The sequence below is a fragment of the Pongo pygmaeus genome, chromosome 6 (genome assembly GCF_028885625.2).
Source record: "Pongo pygmaeus isolate AG05252 chromosome 6, NHGRI_mPonPyg2-v2.0_pri, whole genome shotgun sequence".
Taxonomy (NCBI): domain Eukaryota; kingdom Metazoa; phylum Chordata; class Mammalia; order Primates; family Hominidae; genus Pongo; species Pongo pygmaeus.
The window spans coordinates 31,810,712-31,836,489 of NC_072379.2; positions in this window are offsets into that span (position 1 = coordinate 31,810,712).

The following is a 25,778-nucleotide window of genomic DNA, read 5'->3' on the forward strand; positions in this document are numbered from 1 at the left end:
AATAAATGTGAAAGGATTAATTATGCTAATCAAAAGTCATAGATTGACAGTCCAGATATAGAAAGATCTGTCTTAGTTCATATGGGATACTATTACAAAATACCATAGACTGGGTGGCTTATAAACAACAGAAATTTCTCACAATTTTGGAGGCTTGATAGTCCAGGATGAAGCTGCCAGGAGATATAGTGTCTGGTGATAGCTTGCTTCTTTATAGACAGCTGTCTTCTCATCATAACCTCATGTGATGGAAGGGAGAAGGAGTCTTTCTTCAGCCTCTTTATAAAAGAGTACTAACCCCATTTATGAGGGCTTTACCCATATAACATAATCACCTCCCAAAGACCCCAATTACTAATACTACCACCTTGGGGGTTAGGATTTCAACATAAGAATTCGTGGGGGGACAAAAACATTCAGATTATAGCAAAATCCACCTTTATGTTCACTACAGGAAACACACTTCAGATTCAAAGATGCAATTAGGTTAAAAGTAAAAGAATGGGATAAGATATACAAACAGCAGCCATAAGAAAGTTGGAGTAGCTATACTAATATCAGAAAAATATACTTTAGGCTGGCGGTGGCTCATGCCATAATCCCGGCACTTTGGGAGGCCAAGGAGGGCAGATCACTTAAGGCCAGGAGTTTGAAACCATCCTGGCCAACATGGTGAAACCTTGTCTCTACTAAAAATACAAAAAATTAGCTGGGCGTGGTGGTGTGCACCTGTAGTCTCAGCTACTCTGGAGGCTGAAGCAGGAGAATCACTTGAACCTAGGAAGCAGAGGTTGCAGAAAGCGGCGATGGCGCAACTGCACTCCAGCCTGGGTGACAGAGCGAGACTGTCTCAAAAAAAAAAAAAAAGGAAAGAAAGAAAGAGAAATTTTTAACAAAAAACCTTACTAGAGATAAAGGGGGACAATTTATGATGAGAAAAGAGGCAATCCATAAGGAAGATATAACAATTATAAACATACATACACCTAAAAATAGAGTCCCCCAAAATACATAAAACAAAAATGACAAAATTGATAGAAGAAAAAAATAAATAATTATAATTGGAGACCTTAATAACCCATTTTTAATAATGAATAAAACAAGTAGACAAAAGATTGACAAGAAAATAGAAGACTTCAAGTCTAGTTAACTAGATAAAGCATCTATAGAACACTCTGCCCAACTATAGCAGAATACACATTTTTTTTTGAGTACACATAAAATAGACTATATGCAAGGTCATAAAACAAGCTTCAATAAAAATAAAATGATGGAGGTAAATTAAAGTATGTTTTCTGACCATAATGAAACAAAATTAGAAATCAAGACCAGAAAGAAATTTGAAAACATGTATGTACACATTAAACAACGCACCCCTAAATAATCAATTAGATAAAGAAAAAGTCACAAAGGTAATTCAAACATACTTTAAGATGATTGAAAGTTAAGACACAACATACTAAAACTATGGGATATAGCTACAGTGCTGCTTAAAGCAAAATTTATGATGGTAAATGCCTATATTGATAAGAAAGATCTCAATTCGGGGGGAGGAGCCAAGATGGCCGAATAGGAACAGCTCCGGTCTACAGCTCCCAGCGCGAGCGACGCAGAAGACCGGTGATTTCTGCATTTCCATCTGAGGTACCGTGTTCATCTCACTAGGGAGTGCCAGACAGTGGGCGCAGGTCAGTGGGTGAGCGCACCGTGCACCAGCCGAAGCAGGGGCGAGGCATTGCCTCACTCGGGAAGCGCAAGGGGTCAGGGAGTTCCCCTTCCAGGGGTGACAGACGGCACCTGGAAAATCGGGCCACTCCCACCCGAATACTGTGCTTTTCCCACGGGCTTAGGAAACGGTGCCCCAGGAGAGTATAGCCCGCACCTGGCTCAGAGGGTCCTACGCCCACGGAGTCTCGCTGATTGCTAGCACAGCAGTCTGAGATCAAACAGCAAGGCGGCAGCGAGGCTGGGGGAGGGGCGCCCGCCATTGCCCGGGCTCGCTTAGGTAAACAAAGCAGCCTGGAAGCTTGAACTGGGTGGAGCCCACCACAGCTCAAGGAGGCCTGCCTGCCTCTGTAGGCTCCACCTCTGGGGGCAGGACACAGACAAACAAAAAGACAGCAGTAACCTCTGCAGACTTAAATGTCCCTGTCTGACAGCTTTGAGGAGAGCAGTGGTTCTCCCAGCACGCAGCTGGAGATCTGAGAATGGGCTGACAGCCTCCGCAAGTGGGTCCCTGACCCCTGACCCCCGAGCAGCCTAACTGGGAGGCACCCCCCAGCAGGGGCAGACTGACACCTCACACGGCCGGCCAGGTACTCCAACAGACCTGCAGCTGAGGGTTCTGTCTGTTAGAAGGAAAACTAACAGAAAGGACATCCACACCAAAAACCCATCTGTACATCACCATCATCAAAGACCAAAAGTAGATAAAACCACAAAGATGGGGAAAAAACAGAGCAGAAAAACTGGAAACTCTAAAAACCAGAGTACCTCTCCTCCTCCAAAGGAACGCAGTTCCTCACCAGCAACGGAACAAAGCTGGACAGAGAATGACTTTGACGAGCTGAGAGAAGAAGGCTTCAGACGATCAAATTACTCCGAGCTACGGGAGGATATTCAAACCAAAGGCAAAGAAGTTGAAAACTTTGAAAAAAATTTAGAAGAATGTATAACTAGAATAACCAATACAGAGAAGTGCTTAAAGGAGCTGATGGAGCTGAAAACCAAGGCTCGAGAACTACGTGAAGAATGCAGAAGCCTCAGGAGCCGATGCGATCAAATGGAAGAAAGGGTATCAGCCCTGGAAGATGAAATGAATGAAATGAAGCGAGAAGGGAAGTTTAGAGAAAAAAGAATAAAAAGAAACAAGCAAAGCCTCCAAGAAATGTGGGACTATGTGAAAAGACCAAATCTACGTCTGATTGGTGTACCTGAAAGTGACGGAGAGAATGGAAACAAGTTGGAAAACACTCTGCAGGATATTATCCAGGAGAACTTCCCCAATCTAGCAAGGCAGGCCAACATTCAGATTCAGGAAATACAGAGAACGCCACAAAGATACTCCTCGAGAAGAGCAACTCCAAGACACATAATTGTCAGATTCACCAAAGTTGAAATGAAGGAAAAAATGTTAAGGGCAGCCAGAGAGAAAGGTCGGGTTACCATCAAAGGGAAGCCCATCAGACTAACAGCGGATCTCTCGGCAGAAACCCTACAAGCCAGAAGAGAGTGGGGGCCAATATTCAACATTCTTAAAGAAAAGAATTTTCAACCCAGAATTTCATATCCTGCCAAACTAAGCTTCATAAGTGAAGGAGAAATAAAATACTTTACAGACAAGCAAATGCTGAGAGATTTTGTCACCACCAGGCCTGCCCTAAAAGAGCTCCTGAAGGAAGCGCTAAACATGGAAAGGCACAACCGGTACCAGCCACTGCAAAATCATACCGAAATGTAAAGAACATCGAGACTAGGAAGAGACTGCATCAACTAACGAGCAAAATATCCAGCTAACATCATAATGACAGGATCAAATTCACACATAACAATATTAACTTTAAATGTAAATGGACTAAATGCTCCAATTAAAAGACACAGACTGGCAAACTGGATAAAGACTCAAGACCCATCAGTGTGCTGTATTCAGGAAACCCATCTCACGTGCAGAGACACACATAGGCTCAAAATAAAAGGATGGAGGAAGATCTACCAAGCAAATGGAAAACAAAAAAAGGCAGGGGTTGCAATCCTAGTCTCTGATAAAACAGACTTTAAACCAACAAAGATCAAAAGAGACAAAGAAGGCCATTACATAATGGTAAAGGGATTAATTCAACAAGAAGAGCTAACTATCCTAAATATATATGCACCCAATACAGGAGCACCCAGATTCATAAAGCAAGTCCTGAGTGACCTACAAAGAGACTTAGACTCCCACACATTAATAATGGGAGACTTTAACACCCCACTATCAACATTAGACAGATCAACGAGACAGAAAGTCAACAAGGATACCCAGGAATTGAACTCAGCTCTGCACCAAGCGGACCTAATAGACATCTACAGAACTCTCCACCCCAAATCAACAGACTATACATTTTTTTCAGCACCACACCACACCTATTCCAAAATTGACCATATACTTGGAAGTAAAGCTCTCCTCAATAAATGTAAAAGAACAGAAATTGTAACAAACTGTCTCTCAGATCACAGTGCAATCAAGCTAGAACTCAGGATTAAGAATCTCACTCAAAACCGCTCAACTACGTGGAAACTGAACAACCTGCTCCTGAATGACTACTGGGTACATAACGAAATGAAGGCAGAAATAAAGATGTTCTTTGAAACCAACGAGAACCAAGACACAACATACCAGAATCTCTGGGATGCATTCAAAGCAGTGTGTAGAGGGAAATTTATAGCACTAAATGCCCACAAGAGAAAGCAGGAAAGATCCAAAATTGACACCCTAACATCACAATTAAAAGAACTAGAAAAGCAAGAGCAAACACATTCAAAAGCTAGCAGAAGGCAAGAAATAACTAAAATCAGAGCAGAACTGAAGGAAATAGAGACACAAAAAACCCTTCAAAAAATAAATGAATCCAGGAGCTGGTTTTTTGAAAGGATCAACAAAATTGATAGACCGCTAGCAAGATTAATAAAGAAAAAAAGAGAGAAGAATCAAATAGATGCAATAAAAAATGATAAAGGGGATATCACCACCGATCCCACAGAAATACAAACTACCATCAGAGAATATTACAAACACCTCTATGCAAATAAACTAGAAAATCTAGAAGAAATGGATAAATTCCTCGACACATACACCCTCCCAAGACTAAACCAGGAAGAAGTTGAATCTCTGAATAGACCAATAACAGGAGCTGAAATTGTGGCAATAATCAATAGCTTACCAACCAAAAAAAGTCCAGGTCCAGATGGATTCACAGCCGAATTCTACCAGAGGTACAAGGAGGAGCTGGTACCATTCCTTCTGAAACTATTCCAATCAATAGAAAAAGAGGGAATCCTCCCTAACTCATTTTATGAGGCCAGCATCATCCTGATACCAAAGCCTGGCAGAGACACAACAAAAAAAGAGAATTTTAGACCAATATCCTTGATGAACATTGATGCAAAAATCCTCAATAAAATACTGGCAAACAGAATCCAGCAGCACATCAAAAAGCTTATCCACCATGATCAAGTGGGCTTCATCCCTGGGATGCAAGGCTGGTTCAATATACGCAAATCAATAAATGTAATCCAGCATATAAACAGAACGAAAGACAAAAACCACATGATTATCTCAATAGATGCAGAAAAGGCCTTTGACAAAATTCAACAACCCTTCATGCTAAAAACTCTCAATAAATTAGGAATTGATGGGACGTATCTCAAAATAATAAGAGCTATTTATGACAAACCCACAGCCAATATCATACTGAATGGGCAAAAACTGGAAGCATTCCCTTTGAAAACTGGCACAAGACAGGGATGCCCTCTCTCACCACTTCTATTCAACATAGTGTTGGAAGTTCTGGCCAGGGCAATTAGGCAGGAGAAGGAAATCAAGGGTATTCAATTAGGAAAAGAGGAAATCAAATTGTCCCTGTTTGCAGATGACATGATAGTATATCTAGAAAACCCCATTGTCTCAGCCCAAAATCTCCTTAAGCTGATAAGCAACTTCAGCAAAGTCTCAGGATACAAAATCAACGTGCAAAAATCACAAGCATTCTTATACATCAATAACAGACAAACAGAGAGCCAAATCATGAGTGAACTCCCATTCACAATTGCTTCAAAGAGAATAAAATACCTAGGAATCCAACTTACAAGGGATGTGAAAGACCTCTTCAAGGAGAACTACAAACCACTGCTCAAGGAAATAAAAGAGGATACAAACAAATGGAAGAACATTCCATGCTCATGGGTAGGAAGAATCAATATCATGAAAATGGCCATCCTTCCCAAGGTAATTTACAGATTCAATGCCATCCCCATCAAGCTACCAATGACTTTCTTCACAGAATTGGAAAAAACTACTTTAAAGTTCATATGGAACCAAAAAAGAGCCCGCATCGCCAAGTCAGTCCTAAGCCAAAAGAACAAAGCTGGAGGCATCATGCTACCTGACTTCAAACTATACTACAAGGCTACAGTAACCAAAACAGCATGGTACTGGTACCAAAACAGAGATATAGATCAATGGAACAGAACAGAGCCGTCAGAAATAATGCCACATATCTACAAGTATCTGATCTTTGACAAACCTGACAAAAACAAGAAATGGGGAAAGGATTCCCTATTTAATAAATGGTGCTGGGAAAACTGGCTAGCCATATGTAGAAAGCTGAAACTGGATCCCTTCCTTACACCTTATACAAAAATCAATTCAAGATGGATTAAAGACTTAAATTTTAGACCTAAAACCATAAAAACCCTAGAAGAAAACCTAGGCATTACCATTCAGGACATAGGCATGGGCAAGGACTTCATGTCTAAAACACCAAAAGCAATGGCAACAAAAGCCAAAATTGACAAATGGGATCTAATTAAACTCAAGAGCTTCTGCACAGCAAAAGAAACCACCATCAGAGTGAACAGGCAACCTACAAAATGGGAGAAAATTTTCGCAACCTACTCATCTGACAAAGGGCTAATATCCAGAATCTACAATGAACTCCAACAAATTTACAAGAAAAAAACAAACAACCCCATCAAAAAGTGGGCGAAGGACATGAACAGACACTTCTCAAAAGAAGACATTTATGCAGCCAAAAAACACATGAAAAAATGCTCACCATCAATGGCCATCAGAGAAATGCAAATCAAAACCACAATGAGATACCATCTCACACCAGTTAGAATGGCAATCATTAAAAAGTCAGGAAACAACAGGTGCTGGAGAGGATGTGGAGAAATAGGAACACTTTTACACTGTTGGTGGGACTGTAAACTAGTTCAACCCTTGTGGAAGTCAGTGTGGCGATTCCTCAGGGATCTAGAACTAGAAATTCCATTCGACCCAGCCATCCCATTACTGGGTATATACCCAAAGGACTATAAATCATGCTGCTATAAAGACACATGCACACGTATGTTTATTGCGGCATTATTCACAATAGCAAAGACTTGGAACCAAGCCAAATGTCCAACAATGATAGACTGGATTAAGAAAATGTGGCACATATACACCATGGAATACTATGCAGCCATAAAAAATGATGAGTTCACGTCCTTTGTAGGGACATGGATGAAATTGGAAATCATCATTCTCAGTAAACTATCGCAAGAACAGAAAACCAAACACCGCATATTCTCACTCATAGGTGGGAATTGAACAATGAGAACACATGGACACAGGAAGGGGAACATCATACTCTGGGGACTGTTGTGGGGTGGGGGGAGGGGGGAGGGATAGCATTGGGAGATATACCTAATGCTAGATGACGAGTTGGTGGGTGCAGCGCACCAGCATGGCACATGTATACATATGTAACTTACCTGCACATTGTGCACATGTACCATAAAACCTAAAGTATAATAATAATAATAATAATAATAATAATAATAAAAGAAAAAAAATAAAAATAAAAAAAAAAAAAAAGAAAGATCTCAATTCAATAACTTAATCTTCCACATTAAGACACTGGAAAAGAAAGAACAATTTAAATACAATACAAACAAGAAAAGGAAAGAGTAAACATTGAGGTTGAAAATAACTATTTAAAAAATAGAAAAACAATAGAGAAAATAAACCAAACTGAAATAAGTTCACTGAAAAGATCAACAATATTGACAAACCTTTAGTTCAATTGGCTAAGGAAAACAGAGTGAAGATTCAAGTTACTAAAATCAGGAATGAGACAGGGGACATCACTACCAATCTTACAGAAGCAAAAAGGATTATATGGAAATATTATGAACAACAAATTAGATAATTTAGATGATCTGGATAAAGAAAGACACAACTATCAAAACTGTCTCAAGGTTAAAGTAAATCTAAATAGACTTATAACAAGTAAAGAGATTAAAGAGATTTAAATTAGTAATTTAAAAATATTCCATAAAGAAAAGCCCAGGATCAAATGGCTTCATTGGTCAAGTTTACCAAAAATATAAAGAATCAGTATCAATTCCTCACAGACCTTTCTGAAAAATAGAATAGAAGGGAACACTTACAAACTTCATTTATGTCATTACTGCTTTGATACTAAAACAGACAAAGACATAAGAGGAAAAAATTACAGACCTATATCTCTGATGAATATATGTACAAAAATTCTCAAGAAAATACTAGCAACCTGAACCCAAGTGATTTATTTTTAAAATTATGCACCAGAGCATGTCTATATTTCTCCCAAGAATGCAAAGTTTGTTTAGCTTTCAAGAACCAATTGATGTAATATAGCATATTAATAGGATAAAGAACACAAATCACACGATCATCTCAATAGGTTTAGCAAATTAATTTGAGAAAATCCAATACCCTCTCATGATAAAAAGCACTTAGGTTAGAAATAGAAGAGGGACTTCTCAAACCTGATAAAGGGGCATCTATGAAAAACCCACAGCCAATGCCATATTTAATTGTGAAGGACTGAATGCCTACCTTCTAAGATCAGGAATAATACAAGGTTGGATGTCTGTTCTCATCACTGGTTCTCAGCATTTTACTGGAGGTTGTAACCAGGACAATTAGGCATCCAGATTGGAAAGGAAGAAAATATAATAATCTCTATTTAGAGATACAGGTCATAGGTATGTAAAATATCCTCAGAAATCCATGTAAAAACTATTAGCACCATATGGCCAGGTAACAGAATACAGGTTCTATATGCAAAAATCAATTGAATTTATAATCTAGAACAATTTGAAAACAAAATGAAGACAACAATTTCATTTATTAATACAATAGCATCAAATAATCAAATACTTAGGAATAAATTTAACAAAAAAGTAAAAGACTTCTACATTCAATAATACAATACATAACTGAAAGAAATCAAAGTCGATCTAAATAAATGGTAATCCATGTCATACTTACAGATTGGAAGACTTAATATGGTTAAAATGGCAATATTCCCTAGTGTTCTCCAAATTGATCTACAGATTCACCACAATCCCTATCAAAATCACAGCTACGTTTTTTGCATACATTGCCAAGCTGATCCTGAAATTCATATGGAAATTTGATGGGCTCACAATATCTAAAATTATCATAAAAAAGATGGAGGTTGGAGAACTCGAACTTCTCAATTTTAACATTCAGTAGAAAGCTATAGTAATGAGTACAGTATGGTGTTAGCATAAGGATAAAAATAAATATCAGTGGAATAGAGTTTATAGTTCAGAAATAAACTCTTACATTTATGGTCAATTAATTTTCAACAAGGATGCCAAGACAATTAAATGGGGGAAAGAATAATCTTTTTAACAAATCTTTTTGTAACAACCAGATATCTACATGTAAAAGAATAAAGTTTTCCCTCTTCCTCACACCATATAAAAATATTAACTCAGAATGGATCATAGATTCAAAAATGTAAAAAACAAAAGTATAAAACTCTTAGAAGAATATATAGAGGTAAATCTTTATAGTCTTGGCTTAGGCAAAGCCTTCTTAAATATGACAAGGAAAATATAAGTAACAAGAAAAAATAGATACGTTGAACTTTACTGTAATGCAATTGAAAACTTTTGCGCTTCAAAAGATGTTATCAAGAAAGTGAAAACCTAATCCAAAGAATGAGATAAAATATTTGCAAACCATGTATTGAATAACAGACCTATATTTGTAATATATAAAGAACTATTAAATTCAACAATAAAAAGACAATCCAATTAAAAATGGACAGAGTTTAAATAGATATTTCTTTAAAGAAGACATACAAATGTCCACTAAGCACATGAAAAGATTCTGAATATAATTAGTCATGAGGGAAATGCAAACAAAAACCACAGTGAGCTACCACTTCACACTCACTGGGATGGCTATGATTTAAAAGAGGTAATATTTGTTGGTGAAGATGTGGAGAAATAGAAACCCTCATAGATTGCTGATGGGAGTGTTAAATGGTGCAGTTCCTTGGGAAAACAGTCTAGCAGTTTCTCAAAAGTCTAAACATATAGTATATGACCCAGCAATTCCACTTTTAGGTATATACCTAAGACAAATGAAAACACATATTCCTATAAAACCTTATAAAGAAATGTTTATGCTTTTCCAGGATTAATTGGCTATTTTTATATTTCTTTTTCATCTCTACTATTGGCTTATTATTTCCACATCTACTAAAATTTTTTAGTGATTGCTTTAAAGTTTGAATGTATATTCTTAACTTAGCATAGTCTGCTTTTAAATTACATTAAACAACTTCAGATATAGTGTAAAAACCTTACAAATCTTCCATTTCCTCTCTTCCATTCATTATACTATGTTTGTCAAACTTTTAAATTCTACATGTGTAATAAAACCATACATTTTATTATTATTTTTGTTTTAAGTAATCAATCATCTTTTAAAATGACTTGAAATAAGAAAAATATACTTTATTTGTATTTACCCTTGTTTTGCCTTTTACAGCACTTTTTATTCATTTGTCTAGTTTCACATTTTGACTTGCATTATTATTTACTTGGTCTTAAGAGCTTCTTTTAACATTTCATCTTCCTGAACATTTTTTTTATTTGCTTTTCTTTATTGAAATACATTTTCACTGCATTTAGAATTCTAGCTTAATGGATTTCTTTTTTTTTGTTTTCTTTTTTTTTGAGACGGAGTCTCGCTCTTGTGGGCCAGGCTGGAATGCACAATCTTGGCTCACTGCAACCTCCGCCTCCCAGGTTCAAGCAATTCTCCTGCCTCAGCCTCCTGAGTAGCTGGGATTACAGGAGACTGCCACCACGCCCAGCTAATTTTTGTATTTTTAGTAGAGATGGGGTTTCACCATGTTGGCAGGCTGGTCTTGAACTCTTGACCTCAGGTGATCTGCCCATCTCGGCCTCCCAAAGTGCTGGGATTACAGGCATGAGCCACTGCGCCCAGCCTGATGGATTTTTTTTTAACATCATTATTTTCAAGGTGTCAATCCATTGTTTTCTGGATTACATATTTTTAAGAAATTTGTCATCATCCTTATCTTTGTTCTTCATGTAGTCTTTTCTCTGGGTGCCTTTGGTATTTACTCTATCTTTGGTTTTCAGCAATTTGACTATGATGTATTTGGGTGTGTATGTGTGTATTTGTTTATGTGTATGTGTGTTTGTGTGTATCTGAATGCTAATTGGTGTTCTCTGAGTCTATTAAATTTATGGATTTTATTCATTTGGAAAATTATTGGCCATTGTTTTCTGAAGTATTCTGCCATGTTTTCTTTCTTCTCCTTTGGGGATGCCAATTACATACATGTATGTTAGACAGCTTGATATTGTCACACGAATGTTAGATACTTTGTTCTGTTTTTCACTCACTTTTCATTTTGTATTTTAGTTTGAATAATTTCTATTGACCTAGTTTGCTCAATGATTCGTTCCTCAACTTTGGCCAGTCTGATAACCCATTAAAGGATTTCTTTATGTTTTATATTGTTTGAGCCCTTTTTTAAAATTTCTACTGTTTGTACTCAAAACTTTTATAGTTTCTATTTATCTTCTGAAAATGCCCATCCCTTCTCTGTGTTGTTTGGGTTTTTTTGTTGTTTTGTTTGTTTGTTTTTGCTAGATCCTTTAGCACATAATTCATAGTAAATTGAAAGTTCCATGTGATAGTTTTGTGGTTCTAACTTTAATTCCCTTTTCTCTTAACAATGAGTTGTTTTTGTTTGCATTTGTTGTGTCTCATAATACTTGAGTGATTTTATAACATTGTGAGTAGAAGAGAAAAAAACAAAAATAAATAGTATTCACCCTGCAGTGGGCTTACCTAAGCTTCAAGTCACTAGATCCATACATCTATGCTTATTTTACTTTCAACAAATGTTTCAGAGTAACTCAATGAGGGAAAATAGCATCAAAAATGGTACTGGAGTAATTGGACATCAATTTTTTTTATATAAAAAGAAGGAAGAAAGAAAAGGAAAAATGAAAGAAAAGAAAAAAAGTAGAACTGAATTCTTATCTTGTTCTACATACAAAAAAATTAATGCAAAATGGATCATAAACCTAAATGTATGAGATAAAATTTTAAAACTTTAAGAATTAAGTATATGAGAAAAATCTTTGGAACCTTAAGCTGGGCAAATATTTTAGAGCATAAGCACAAACCATAAAAAGAAAAATACTAATAAATCAGACATTAACAAAAATTTAAGTTATGCTTTTTAAAAGACATTGTTAATAAAATAAAAAGACAAGCCACAGATTGGAAGAAAATGCTTTTTTAAAAACCCATATATATGGTAAAAAATTGTATTCATAACATATAAAGAAGCTTCAAAATCTAATAATAAGAGACAAACAATCCAATTTAAAAATGGGCAAAAGACTTGGACACTTCACAAAAGAATGTATATGAGTGGCAAGTAAGCCCATGGAAAGATTCTCAATATCATTAGATTGTTCACTATATTGAATTTTAGAAGTTTTTGAAAATACTTCATCATGAGATATCTGTGGCAGAGCTCATGTGTGTGTTACATAAATATTTTCATTGTCTCTCTCTATGCCATAATAAATTAGTGTAAAGATTCTTCTATATCTTAAATGTCATTTTTGTAATAGGAATTACTTTGTTGATATCATATTATACTTTGTGAAGATCTGGATCATTAGATGTTGAGAATCTTTCCATGAGCTTACTTGCCATTTATATATATTCTTACATTAGATTCATTTGGGAAATACACATTAAAACACAACACTCTACTGGTTTGGCTAAAATGAAAACTATTTTCAATATTGATTGCTGGCAAGAATAAGACATAGTATTTGCTAGCACAATAGGGTGACTATATTAAAAAATAATTTAATTGTACATTTAAAAGTAACTAAAAGAACTTAACTGGATTTTTTGTAACACAAAGGATAAATGCTTGAAGTGATGGATATGCCATTTACCCAATGTGATTATTATGCAGTGCATGCCTGTATCAAAATATCTCATATTGCCCATAAATATATACACCCACTATGTACATACAAAAATTAAAAATTAACAACAACCAAAAAACCTCACCGAGAGAAGGAGCTCATATTTTGTTTGTCAGAAGTCAAACTAGGATAGACATTTTGGAAAACAATTTGGCAGTTTCTTATAAAGTTACACATGCAATTAACATGTGACCCAGCAATCTTTATTCTAGGTATTTGAAAACACACTCTAGAAATGAAAACACATGTCTACAAAAAACCCTGTATATGAATGTTTATTTTAGCTTTATTCATAATAGTCCCAAACTGGAAACAACCTAAACAAGTATCAAGTGGTGAATGTATAAACAATTTGAGTTACAACCAGCAATGTGCTCAGTAATAAAAATAAAGGAACTACTGATACATGCATCAACAAGAATACATTTAAAAACCATCATGCTAATGGAAGACATGAAATTCTACGTATTCTATGATTCATACTGTAGTATCATATCTACATGACATTCTGGAAAAGGCACAATTATAAGGACAAATATCAAGTCAGTGGTTTCCAGGAGCTGGGATAGGAGAAGAGGACTCATGGCAAAAAGGGCATGGGAAGTTTTTAGGTATGATAAAAATATTCTGTAAATTGATTATGACGGTGGTTACATGATGAAAACTTCATTTAGAAGCTATTTTAAAATACATTTTATTTTTTACAGCAATTTTAAATTTACAGCAAAATTGTAAATATAATACAGAGACTTCCCACATACCCTGCATCCAATTTTTCCTGCTAACATCCTACATTAGTCATTTCATGCGTTACAATTAGTGAACTGATAAATAAGATCTATACTTCTTTCACACTTAGTTAGTTTTCATGTAATGTCTTTTTTTCTGTTCTAGAATTCCATATAGGGTATCACATTACATTTATTTGTCACATCTTCTTAGGCTTCTCTTGGCCTTGATTCTTTCCAAACAAGTTGAAATTTCATTTTTAAGTTTTAAAACTTTTTGAAAATGACTTGTTTTAATAGATAGCATGAGCTTTCAGAAAATTGTAACAATGAATGTAATTAAAACATGATGTTTTAAAATCATGGCATCATAACAACTTAAAAATACGACTTCACCTGGAATGAGCTGATTTTGTATATTCATTTAAAAAAATTATCTGCTTGACAACATGCTATTCACAACTACTTATTTTAAAATACCAGCAAATGCACAACTAGTATTGAAATGTAGAAGTTTTTGAAAATACTTTGGCATATCTGTGGCACAGCTCATATGTATGTTGCATAAACATTTTCATTGTCTCTCTCCATGCCATTATAAATTATTGCGAAGATTCTTCTATATCTTAAAGGTCATTTTTGTAATAGGAACTACCTTGTTAACATCATATTATACTTTGTGTACTTCTGGATTCAGTTTCTTCGCTGCAACACTTTGCTTTGAGACCACGAAATGAATGAATTCATGAGTGATATTATTTCTATAACCTTATTCTATGATCCTTATTTATATCTAGTAAAATCGACCACTAATATTGGCTCATCTCCGCACAGTTTTTTAATGAAATATTGCTTTCATCTTCAAAAATAATATTGAGAATATGTCTTTTTTCAGTCATCTTTATGACTCACAAGAAGTTCTTAATTTACTGTATTTTTGAAAAGGATCCAGTAAATATCATAAACCTGATATATGTCAAAACATCAGCACTACTGCACAATAAAATTCCTAGAATTTGTTTGTTCTAATACTTATTACTTCATATTTTCAGCAATATTTTCTGTTTTCTACATATATTTGCTGACAAAGATGAGCTTTTGGCTTATTGTGTTATAATCATCATTTATCATTTTAACTATCTTTTTCACTGCAGTGGTAAGAATAAACATTAAACCTGAATATGTGTCATTTTGTCTTTTATTATTAAATAAAAAACTTTAAATGAGACTTCTAAATCATTATCAGAGCTAAGTGAAATTTTTCAAACTACTGGATTGAATTACCTTTGAATTAAACTTTGCTGAAAAACAAATAGAAAAGATTTATCTTCATTCTGGAGGCCTAGTTTTAAAGTGTCTTATAAAATGTGATGAATAATACCTTGACATCACATAGGGGAAAACTATTCAGGGTGTATTTCATTGTTAATGTGCTTGATGAAAATTTGTCCTGGCAAGAGCAGTCTTGTCATTTTGTAACTGTTTATGTTCTTTATTAGTATTCTCTTCAATATTAATTTTCTTTTCAGGAGTGTCTATAAGTCACTTACCCATTTGTGACAGTTAATAGAGTTAAAAACAGATTTTAAAATCCACAAATCCATCAAATGGAGCATATCTAAACCGCACCAGGTTGCAATTTAGACAAAACAAATGGATATGTGTAGAAGTTGAGGGTACTGAGGCATCGTGCTTAGGGAGCTGGAGACAAGGCTCTGGAGAATACTTCCTGAGAGAGTTAATCTACAAGAGATGATGCTTGACTGGTCTTAAAAGAGAAGCAGAAGATAGTATTTAGGTTACAGAGGGAGAAAAAAATAAATTTTAATACCTGGAGAGTGAGCCTTGTCAGGAAAGAAGAGATCTGTGCAATGAATTGGAGAAGAAAGTACTTAGTAAAAGATCTATGCCTTAGTCCATTTTGTGATACTGTAACTAAATATCTGAGAGTAACCAATTAATAATAAACATGAATTTATGTCTTATGGTTCTAGAAGCTAGGAAGTCCAAGATCAAAGGGCTAGCATCTTGTGAGGGCCTTCTTGCTGTGTCATCCCACAGTGGAAGGGCAAGAGCCTATGCATGCATGAGAGTGAAGGCGCTGAACTTGCCCCTTTATAATGAACCAGCTCCTGCAATGAGAGCATTAATCCACTCATGAAGCGGAACCCTCATGGCCTAATCACCTCTCATCAGGCCCCACCTCCCAACACTGTTGCATTAGGGATTAATTTTCCAACACATGCTTCTTGGGGGACACATTCAAACCACAGCAACCTACTTACTGGGGACTTTCTACCTGAGATTTATAATTCTGCTTTCACACTGACTTTTCTAATGTATTTAGCAGCTAAAGTTCTGAGGGAAACCAGAGCTTTCTGTTGAGAGGACTGGGAAAGGGGTTCCTGTGGGCACATCTCAGATAGGAGAGAGCTGGAGAAGGGAGTCCTCTAATTCTGTGTACTAAGTGGGGCAGAGCCCAGACTCATTCCTGAACTGTACCTGTGCAAGACAGAGCCAAGGAGTATAGCAGCAATATTGAAAACTAAACCAATATCAAAGAAGGTGAGAAAGAACTTTCAGTCTAAATACAACTAGGTGAATTGTCTGTGAAAACAAATAATTAACATTCTCCAGAGGATATTAACAGGATTCGGTCTAGACACCATAATTTTGAAAATGTTTAGAATACAAAGTAATATTACTTGACCAGAAAAAAAAATCATGAAAAGGAACAAAGTAAAAATTTTACAACTAAAAAATATAATATTTGAAATTAAAGAACTATTTTATTAGCAGAATGGAATTTTAAAAAGGAAAATAATTCATGAACTTGACAGCATATTATAGAAGTTACCAATCTGAAGAATGCAGAGAGAAAGGAATTTTCAAAATCCCTTTTAAAAAGGATTTTTAAAATCTAAGCCAGCCTTGGGATGTGCTCCAAAAACCTATGGTATCATATCAGGAGAACTAACATTTATGTCTTTGGAGTCCCAGATGAGAGGAGAAAGAGATTGGTGCAAAAAACTATTTAAAGAAATATGTTTAAAACTTCTGAAAGTTAATGGATTACATAAATTTATAGGCTCGAGAAGCCCAGCTAATCCCTAGTAGGATAAAGCCAAAGAACACCATCTCCAGAACTGAGTGGACTGTGAAATGTTAGATGTTTATATTGCAGTCCCTAGAACAACTAAAATAAAATGATGCACAGCCCCAAATCCAATGTGGAAATTAAAAATAAAAGCAAAAAAAAAAAAAAACTTAAGTAATTGGAAAAAGGAGCGAAAAAATAAAAAACAGAAGAGAAATAATAAATGGTACACTTTCAAATATATCAATAATTACATTAAATTAAAATAAAACATGCTAATTAAAATTAAGTTGTCAGATTTGACTTAAAAAATGAGCCCTGACAATATGTTTAATACAAGAGCCAGTTTAAATGTCACGTAAGGTTAGAATAACCAGTAAAGAAATGGAAAAGACATACCATACACATAATAAAAAGAAGTTAGAGTGGCTATATAATACCAGACAAAGTGGACTTTAGAGCAAGAACCTTTATCAGGGATAAAGATATTACATAATGGCAAAAAGGTTAATTTACAAAGAGGATAGGACCATCCTAAATATGTATGCTCTGAAGAACAGATCTTCAAAATATATAAAGCAAAACCAGATAGAACTGAAAGGAGAAATAACAAAATCTGTAATTATGCCTGGTGACTCTTCTTTCAGCAATTGTTACAGCAAGTAGATAGAAAATGAATAAGGGCAGAAAAGACCTGAACAATACGATCAACCAACTTGACCTAATCAATATAAGTGAATACTCCGTCAACAACAGATTAGGCATTCTTATTAAGCACATATGAAACATTTACCAAGATGGCTGATATACTGAGCCACACGTGGCTCTGGCCTCCTACTAGCATTTATCCACATTGGGAAGAGGGACCTGCCTTCTCTCTGGACCATGCTCTGGGAATCCAGGGCCTGGGTACCCAGGAGCCTACTTCCAGGGGCCTGGAGAGGTCTATCACAGGCTTTTCCCCAACAGTGTCACACCTTAGGGGTAGGGATTACCAAGGGGTGGTCGCTCATGGAGGTGGGAACAGAGTTTGGAACCGAAGGCCATGTTGACCTCACAGGTGCACACCAGGCCTGACTATGAGGGCATGGGCTGGGACAAGAGGAGGGAGGCCACAGCCCAGGGTCCAGTTCTCCTGTGCTGCCAATTCCCATGCAGTCTTAGGCTTCTGAGGAATTCTCAAACTCTAAATTGTACTCAGCTTTCAGATAATTAAGGAGGTACACTTGTCAAGACAGGAGAATGAAACACACCTTATTTAAGAGTTAGTTTGGTTTAAAACTATAAAACATTTAAATGTATATTATGTGAGCCTCCGTTCATACTCATGCCTAGGCCTGGTGACGTGATTCTAAAATCCTACATAAGTAAGTTCCTACATAAGGTATGCTAAACACACTAGTCCCTTAGTTGGTCGGTAGTCATAACTGCTTTGTGCAGTGGCTGGTTTGATGGAACTTGCCTCTACCATGGGGCTATTGAGAGAAGCTGGATCCTGCTGATATTAGCAGTGTCTTGCACTTACTTACTCTATTCACTTTTAGCAGCAAAAAATGATTTAGGTATTTTTAAATACCTTTTTAAAAAATCCTAGTTCTAAAAGTAATACATACCAACTATAGTCAATCTTGAATTTTATAAGCTTATATAGAAAAACGTATTTAAATAGCCCATAAATTTGCAACACAGATGTGAAAATTCAGATATTTTCTCCTGGGAATTATTTTTATGTGCATATACACATAGATATACGTAGCACAAACATATCAACCACTTATTCCCTGATAAAAATTTGTAATGTATCTAGGATCATTGTTTAGATGGGATTTTTGTATTCCAATATCTTTTCTTGTTCAACATAAATATTTCTTTATGTCATTATTTGCATTTAAAAACAACCTTTTGTATAGCTTCTTAAAATATCATCATTTTAATAAACAATATGTTCTGTATGGTTGGATATTTATTTCTAATTCTTCATTATTATAAATAATGCTGTAATAAAGATTTTGATATGGAGTTTCTACCATATCCTTAGTATTAGGATCAAATTTGAAGACCCTTTTCATCAAATAGCTTGAGACCAGGTAAGAATCACCAGCCTGCTCTCCACAGATTGCGCAAACCTGAAAGACTTTCCTGCTTGTGTCACTTCATCCGAATGAAGAAAGAGAAATGCACTGATTTCACGCAGATTACTTGAAATGCTGTCTGCCTATAAAGGGAAGATTCCTCAAGACCAAGACTTTTTCTGTACATCGTGGGGCAGAGCCCTGGGTCCCTCTGTGCCACTTGAACAGAGCTGGGGAGAGTGACTTCCTGAGTCTGTCCATGTTGGATTAAGACCAAGACTTCTTTGCCCAGGCCAAAATCAGCTGTGTGGTCCAGTCTGTGGTACTGGTCAGTTCTAACAAAGCTGCAAAAGAATTTTCTTGCCACACTGCAAGTAACATTCAAACACACACAATAATTCTAAAATTAAATCACCAAGCAGCGGGGTGCGGTGGCTCACACCTGTAATCCCAGCATGCTGGGAGGCCAAGGTGGGTGGATCACCTGAGGTCAGGAGTTTGAGACCAGCTTGGCCAACATGGTGAAACCTTGCCTCTACTAAAAATACAAAAATTAGCCAGGTGAGGTGGTGCACACCTCACCTGTAGTCCCAGCTACTCAGGAGGCTTAGGCAGGAGAATTACTTGAACTCAGGAGGTGGAGGTTGCAGTGAGCCGAGATCGCACCATTGCACTCCAGCCTAGGCAACAGAGCAAGACTCTGTCTCAAAAAAAAAAAAAAAAAATCACCAAGCAATATAGTTACTAATAATATCGTCTGAGCTTGGAAAGAAGAATTTAAAGTAGTATGTAAACTAAGATTACAACTGTGTAAAATATGTATTCATGTAAACAAAGAGAAACTGAAAAGCATAAATGGCAATTTTTCTTAGGGTAGATGGACCATAAGACATTAAAAAATAGTCTAATGATATTATTTATAGTAAATAAAATATATATTGTCTTGATGTGCTGTTATTTCTAGGTAATAATTTTCCTTAATAGAAAGCAACATGATATCCTCTCTTTTCCATTACAGCTACCATTTGATGAATATCTCTGTCATCTGGAGTAGCCTCTTTGTTTAAAGGAAACCACATATTAACTTTTAATGATACACGGTTTATGTTAACAATGCGGCTAGCCTTGTGTCCACGCTTTGGTTCTAGCAGCTGTGTGTACAGAATCAATTAGTCATTTGTCAATAGTAGGGCAGTGAGGTCACTGCAGCTTCTAATTTGGTCCTTTTCCTGCTGTCACAGTTTTGCTGTCCTCAAAATATTTGCAGTAAACCTTGAAATCTACCTTATTTTACTGAAATACTGAAACCCAAGATGCCTAAAGTTGTCAGTAAACAAGAAAAGAAATTCCAACTTGTGACTGGAAGTCAGGTCCTGATTTCATGTTTGACGGTTCACTTGAAGCATGCATCACACTCCCGTTCATCCACTGGAAAAAAAATGAACAGCACACTTATCTGTAGACATTCCTCAGAATTTAGCACTTGAACTTCCACCTTCCCTGTTCACTGAAGGACATCGTATGGTACAGTGGGTGGTTGAAGCAATAAACTAAGAATCAATGAGAAGGTCTGATTCTTGGTCTGTCATAAGGAAGCTGTGAGATCTTGGGGAATAACCACACGCTGCAGAACCTTAGTATTTTTACCTAAAAAGATACACTAGTTACATTAGATGGCCCCCAAAAGTAGAGGCTTTTTAGGCTGCCTAGCTTATTTGCAAAGAATGATGCCAAAGAATCCAAGAAGTCATCCTCAACAGATCCCTCTCCTTGCTATCAGTCACCTCAGCCATCTCTGTCCCAAGTGCACAGCCCTGGCTCAGGAGTGACGGGCTTACCATGGGGCTGCTGCAAAAACAGCCTGAACTGCAGGTCCTACCCATGCTGCAGTAACAGCTGGGTCCTTATACACAAAGGAAAGCATGTGCTTGTTGGAAAGATTGTCTTAAAGGAATCTCAGTGCTCCTTTTTTATTTAAGATAGGAGAAACAAGGCACAGAGATAAACCCAGATGTAATTTACTTCAAAAGTACATTTCTGAATAACACAGTCAAAATAAAGAAAAAAAGAGGAGGAATTTTTCCTACCAGCTATTGACATAGTATCAAAACATTGCAGCATTGGCAAGAGAACAGACAAGTAGGCCAATGGAACTGAATAGACCCAGAAGAGAGGAGGAGGTGTAAGTGGGAACTTAATATACCATAAATCAAATGGGCAAGAAAAGACTGTTTCATAGATTCCATTGGGAAAACTGGCTCGCTATAGGGGGAAAATCAAAATTGAACACCAGATGAAAAGGTGGATTCCAGATGTATTACAGCTCCAATTGTGAAAGGTAAAATTACAAAGTAATAGAAAAAAAAATAGGAGAGTATCTTTTTACCTAGGGACAGGAAAAGTCTTCTTGAAAAATATTTGAAAGAACAAACACAAAGGCAAAACAATAGATAATATTATGGCATCCAAGTTAAAGGTTTCTGTTCAATAAAGCACAATTGTGGGTAACTGAAACATGACAGGATGAAAAAAGATGTCTATGATATCTAAAAGTGATATGCAACTTCCAGTGTCTAGTCCAACATATAAAGATGTTGAACATCATCCCTTCTGTCTTCAGAATGAGAAAAAAAGCTAAACGAATGGAAAATCAACAACTTTTCTTAGCTCCATAAGAGAATTGAGGTAACAGGACAAATTGCCACATTGAAAATTGAAGAGACAACCAGGCAGATACAGAGACTCACAGCTTCCTGGGAGCAGAAGCTGTCACTGCAGCCTACAGCTAGCATATGGATCTTGAGTGTGGACTAGCTTGAGTGACAGGATCTCCTGGGGACCTAGGCTTGCTTTTGCCCCTAGAAGCCCCACCAGGTTATCAGGGTGAAGGTAGAAAAAAGTCCCCTCATGCTCTGGCAGAGGAGGGAAAACGAATTGAGTTGAAACCCACCCAGAGCATTCTGTGCTCCTTGACAAAGACCTCCTGCAAGAAAAACCATCTTGACAAAGCCCAAACCACCTGGGTTTTGCCAATACCTAACTAATGTGGGGTGGGGAAAAAAAAACAAACAATTCCAGCCTTGTCTAGCCCTCAAACTGAGAAGAGGAAAATGCTCAACACCATATCCCTCTAGCCCTTCTGTCTGCCTTCAGGAAGAGAAAAAGTTGAGAAGCACTTGTGAAGATCGCAGTCAGGGACACAGGCTTATTGAGAAACTGAGACTTGATGACAGGTATGTGGAATTATTCTCTTCCACTGCACACTCTCCTACCACAGCAATGGGTTCCTGCATAACAACAGGGATGACAATGGAGGAGCTGCAAGGCTAGACTCTACTTAAGAAGTCTTTAGAGAAACCCAAGACAACAGGGGAGACAAAGACATGGATGCTAGAGGAAATTTTGGCCTCTGACATCTATAGCTACATTAAAGAGTAAACACAGCCTAACTCCTAGCCATGAAGACACTAAAAACCTATGTACCTCAGTTCCTTTTACCTAATACATCATTTCTAGCTGTCAACCAAAAATTACACAGCATGCTCAAAGGCAAAAAACTCAGTCTGAAGAAACAAAGCAAGCATCAGAACCAGACTCAAACATGACAGACATTTGGGAATTGTCAGACCAGGAATAAAAATAACTATGATTAATATGCTAAGAGCAAATGGAAAAAGTGGACAACCTGCTAGAACAAATGAGTAAGGTAAGCATAGAGATGAAAATGCTAAGAAAGAATAAAAAGGAAATACTAGAAATTAAACACACAATGACAGGAATGAAGAATGCCTTTGATAGGCTCATCGGTAGACCAGACACAGGTGAAGAAAGAATCAGTAAGTTTGAAGATACATCAGTAGAAACTTCTCAGAGTGAAAAGCAAAGGCAATAAAAAGAAAAAAGAGAGAGAGAAACGGAATATCCAAGAACTGTGGGACAATAACAAAAGGTGTGAAACTGATACTAAGTTGCTATCTAGAACATAAAAGAAAATTCTGCAAATCAATAAAATAATAAAAATAATAAAGTATCAATCTCTATTTTTAAGAAACTGGCAAATTATAAGAACTAGAAATACAGAAAGGGAAAATGACACAAACAAGAACATGAAGAGAGGTCCAAATCCATTAGTCGTCACTAAAATTGAAATATTTTTAGATGAAATATCACAGTATTTACTAGATTGGCCCAAACTAGAAAGCTGCATAATGCCAAGTGTAGGCAGGGATGTGGGGATGTAGAAACATTCGTGCAGGAATGGAGGAAAGTGCACTGGTGCAGCCATTCCAGGAGTGATCTGGTGGTGCTAAGTCAGATGAAGAATATGTGTATCATGCATACTGTACTTTTACTTATACATACCAAAGGATGCGAAAGGACATGAGGTAAATGTGTACAGATATTCATTTCAGCATCAGTGTGATGGCAAGAAGGAAGCACAACCTGAGTGACATCACGGAAGAGGGGACGGGAAAACCTCTGTCTACATGCCATGGAAAGCCAGCGTGAATCACACTGAAACAGAACACAACATTGCCTACCTAAATGAAAAGCCATGACCCCCCATGCACATTCTTCAAGACACATACAGATAAAAATGTACACATTTACCAAATGAGAGTGGCTGATCCTGAGAAAAGTGGGAGTTGGAAGTGGGGAATGGAGGTAAAAGAACATTTTACAAAAACACAACGGAAGAGGACCTTCAAACATCAATAATGATAATGTGGACTAAGATTAACTCGCCCATTTGCATCTGTGTTAAAGAAAAAATAGTTAACAAAAAGTTCACAACCAAGGCCAGTGAGCACAGGGAAGGCCCCTGAAAGTTACTAGGGACTTACAATCTAGAATGGAAACTGGGCTCAACTGTGTGTATCAATTCACATCCTTGTCCTCATTTTTTATTAAATGGGCCAAAATCACTTCTAGTGGCCATACTTGAAAAGAAAAAGATTCAAGGTTTCTAAAATTCAGCTGTTAAAGTAATTCAATTCAATGCTGTCTCAATTCCAAACACATGTTTCCAAGAACCTACTGGATGTTGTCACATGGATGTCCTGAAGGAACCTCAAATTCAATGCTCCAAAAATTGAACACATCAGCTCCCCTTCAAAGTGCTTTTCCTCCTGCTTTGGTGTGCCTCACTCACTGAGGCTCCCCTCTTCTTTTCCCACGTGCAATCTGTCTGCTGGAGGTCACTGAAACCTCCCTTCCTCTGTTCTCTCTGGCCCTCCCTGAAGACTCTTCTCTGGATAGCTACAAGAGCACCCACACAGGCTTCCTAATCACTTTAGAAACCACATTCACTCCTGTCACACCCCTACTTAAAAATGAGCTCCATTGCCTGTGGGCTCTTCAGCATATCAGAAAAGACTCTGTGATATGATCCTACTCCCCTCCACAAACTTGCTCCCTCATTGCCCATCATACAGCCCCAGGGTGAAGGGAAGGGGAGCTCCCTGAAAACACCACACTCTCACATCTTTGTGCCCTCTGTCTGCAGACAGGATGAGTCAGGGTAGACTGGGGAGCCAGGCTCTGCCGAGGCAACAAATCTCCAAGGGTTATAAAAACAAATGGTTTCTTTCCCACTCATGTCTCATGTCCTTCATGGGTCAGCTGCCACTCTGATTCCTGTCACCTTCACTCTAGAACAACGGCTGATGGAGCCACCTCTCTGACCCTTTTTAGTTAGAGAAAATAGAGAGCGTGGCAAGCTACAAGGTGGCTACTAGCACTTTCTTCAGAAATGCTGCATGCCATCTCTGCTTGCACCCCACACGTCCAGTCTAGCATTCATGAGATAGGAAGAAAGTCCCACCCCTGCCCCACTCCAGGAGGGGAAAGCAAATACTGGAGATGAATGGACGCCTATTGCACAAAGGTGATTTCCTTCTGACTGCAGTACTCTTCCACACTTACCTCCGCCTATGAACACCTTTCCTTCCTCTGCTGCTGTATGTCCAGCTTTGCCAGGTAAAGTGAACTCTTTTATTCCTCTGTGTTCCTGTAGCATGTGGGATGTGCTTTTACACTAACGTGTGTTCTGGGGTAATTGCATATTTCTCATGTTTGTCTCCCCATTCTGATTTTGCGCTCTGCAAATGTAAGCATGCAGTCTTTATCATTTTTGTGTTGTGAGCATGTGTACTTTCATGTGGGCAGAGCATGGCACTTGGTGCCTAGTTGCTCAATAGTTGATTGTTGTATTAATATTTATCGAACACTGTGGTAGCCATGAGAATGTGTCTGACAGACTTCCAACTACAGATGGTGTAACTGACCCAAGGACTTTATCTGATGTGCTCTGAAATTCACGGCTGCAGTACACAGAGGCATACCTTTTATGGATGGCTCCCAGCCAACAGCTCAGTGCAGCAAGGATGCTAAGGCAGGCCCATTGCTGGGAGATGCAGGACTTCTTCTCTGATGAACTCTGCCTTGAGACTCCCCAGTAGCCTCACAAAAACTTCCAAGAATGGCACAGCATATGAGGAGGCTCCCAATCTCTCTTTCACTCAGGGTAAGTCTTGGATTATGGTCTGCCCATACTCCCAGCCTCTCTGGCCCCCGTCCCCAATTTATTTCCCTGATGTTTCCTCCTAATGAAGTTCTTGCACATTTAATCTCCACTTGGCATCTGCTTCTCAGATGACCCAGCCTAACATAAGATTTCATTATTATAATTGCTGCTGGTAGAATATGATAAAACTTCACTGAGGGTTTAAAAGTGAGAGCTACAACAATTGGTTAAGGAAATCAGGAAATTGCTCCATG